The sequence below is a fragment of the Cynara cardunculus genome, unplaced genomic scaffold (genome assembly GCF_001531365.2).
Source record: "Cynara cardunculus var. scolymus isolate 2C unplaced genomic scaffold, CcrdV1 Un_Scaffold_7557, whole genome shotgun sequence".
In the NCBI taxonomy this organism is placed as follows: domain Eukaryota; kingdom Viridiplantae; phylum Streptophyta; class Magnoliopsida; order Asterales; family Asteraceae; genus Cynara; species Cynara cardunculus.
In genome coordinates this window covers 13,075-16,047 of record NW_020203617.1, presented here as the reverse complement: position 1 = coordinate 16,047, position 2,973 = coordinate 13,075, and the positions used below count along the sequence as shown (strand labels likewise).

The 2,973-nt window shown below is 33.0% G+C and overlaps 1 pseudogene; it reads left to right on the top strand.

The window, feature by feature from the left end:
* Positions 1-219: 219 nt before the first annotated feature.
* Positions 220-2,062, top strand: LOC112504960 (annotated as a pseudogene).
* The last annotated feature ends 911 nt before the right edge of the window (positions 2,063-2,973 follow it).

The following is a 2,973-nucleotide window of genomic DNA, read 5'->3' as shown; positions in this document are numbered from 1 at the left end:
AGAAACTATTTAAAAAATGAGACCTCTTAACTCATTATGTGGAAAACGTCCAATTACCTGTTTAATAGGTTACTCTCGATATAAAAAACCAAAAATTTATTGGTTCATGCATATACTAACAAGTAAAACAAATTTAATTGGTCTAAATTTTGATTTTGTGGATTTCGGACATTATATATATGGTTGCATCTCAAACACAAATTTCATAACACGAAAGTCATGGCATCGAAGCTCGTACTATTCAGCTTACTCATGAACCTTCTTTTATTCACAAGTCTTTCTCTCCCTTCCCGTTATACAGCTTATCAAGTCATAATCCAGAAATATGAGTTTCATGTTTTTTTCCTTGACTAATGTGATTTTGATGTTTGTATATCGAGATACTTTTATGTGTGTCAGTGTATATATATAGTTGGGTTCAAACAAGAATGGTATCAAAAATGAAAAATACGAGAACATGCATATCACATGTGATTTTACACTAAAATCACATGTGATTCATGTATTCACTCCAGTAATGACCATGTTCCGTAATCGCATGTGATTTCCGTTATATGATTTTGTCGTTTTTGTGTTTTCTTATTTTGATCATGTTCTTGTAGTAATGTGTATGGCTCCGTGTGTAATCCACATCCCTTGCTAGGATGTTGTATCTTGTGCACCAAGCGTTATTTTTAGTTTTACTTTTATCATTTATTTCCTAAAATTTATTTTACCATAAATTTAAAATAAATAATAAATATTTGATGAAAGACTACACATTATATAAGATGGTGTTTAGATTAAAACCCATAAATTAATAATAAAAACATTATAAAAATGAACCATCAAAAATAAAATATTTAATTTATTATGCATATTATACAAGTCGATAGAGCATTTACGGGAGTTAACCAAAATGAGCGTGTATGAGGAAAGTAGGTATTCTATCAATGTTTTACACACACACACACACACATACACACACACACACACACATATATATATATATATATATAACATGTTTGTACTCGATTTATATACTTAAACGTTATACATAATTATTTAATAAAATTTAATTTGTGTCTCAAATCGAATAATATTTTTTTCTTTTACTTGTTGCAAATTAGATGCGCAAGTAGGCGTGTGCAATGGGCGAGTCGGTGATGGTTTGCCCTCAGAGCAAGATGTGGTGACCTTTTACAGAAGCAATGGAATAACTAGAATGCGAATCTATGATCCAAATCAAGCTACTCTTCGAGCTCTGCAAGGAACAAATATTGAACTCATCCTCGATGTTCCTAATGATGTTCTGCAATCCCTCAACGATCAAAATGCTGCTAACACGTGGGTCAGAAACAACATCCAGAACTTCCCTGGAGTCAGGTTCAGATACATTGCTGTTGGAAATGAAGTCGATCCAAATAATGAAAGTAGGCGATTCGCCAATTTTGTACTCTCGGCCATGAGAAATCTCCACGGTGCCATTAGAGCCGCGGGACTAGGGAATCAAATCAAGGTGTCGACTGCAACCTACACCGGTCTCCTAGTGAATTCCTCTCCGCCGAGCAATGGCGCTTTTTATGACAATGTGTGGGGATTTTTATAGCCAATAATAAGATTTCTACCAGAAAACAACTTGCCAATCCTTGCCAACATCTACCCCTACTTTGGTTACCTTGGCGACCCTAACAGAAATCTTCCATATGCATTGTTTACTGCACCATAAACGGTTGTGAATGATAACGGTCGACTATACTCCAATTTTTTCACTGCCATGTTGGATGCTCACCATGCAGCTCAAGCACGTCTTGGTGGAGAGAATGTGGAAATTGTTGTGTCGGAGAGTGGATGGCAGTCAGCAGGTGGTCGTGCAGCAATTGTGGAAAATGCTGGAACTTATAATAACAATTTGATCAAATATGTGAAAAGCACGACAGGGTCACCAAGGAAGCCAGGAAGATCTATAGAGACATATATATTTGTCATGTTTGATGAAAACAGAAAAAACGGAGCAGAAACAAAAAAGCATTTCGGGCTTTTCTCTCCAAATCGACAACCCAAATATCAAGTGAACTTTTAACTAAAAAAAGACACTCATATAAAAAATAAAGTGGTTTTCCATTATCGAATAAACAAGGTTGGTTATGCTTGGTCTACTTCCAGTTCTTAAAGAGATTTGATCAAGGGATCGACTTATACTGTGTTCAATATCTGAATAAAAACTATCATGTTTTCTTTTATTTAAAGGCTCTTATTTGTTTTGGTTGATATATGTACAAGCAAAAAAGAGTTCATATTTTCTTTTTAAAGTATATATAATTTATATACTATAAATGGAACTCATATGTACGCTTCGTCTTTGATGTGGTTGGAATTTTTGACTTTTAGAATCAATTGCATTATATCTTGACGGAATGTTTCAATATATCAAAGTACTTTCAAACCATTTGGATCATATACAACAACAATTTTATTATCTTAGTCTCATTTTATATTTATATTATGGCAAAAAAAACCCTGTACCCGATGGGGAACCCGATCGCCGACCCCGTGTGCGGACCGAGGAATCCCCAAGTTGACGGGAGATGGGGATACCTCTCAAACCCGATCCCCGACCCCGTGTATTTATTTGTAAAAATTTATTTTATGTAGAGTGTATAAATATATTTTTTGATGTATAGTATTATAATAATGACGAATCGAATTAGTGTATATATATATAACACGTACATATAATCAATCTTTGATGATGAGAAAATTTTCAAAAGATATTATAATATTAGTTTGATTGTTAGGAGAAAGTTTTGGTGATATAACAATGTGGATGTATAAAATTTGAATTATTAAATATTGTAATTAATATATTTATTTTTGAACTAGTCTTGTGCAAACATAACTATTAACATTTGGTTAATTGAAGTTCTAAAATAATAATGCAAAAATTGACATTTATAAAGATATTATAGAGAAAATTAAATTTTGTAAATGGAA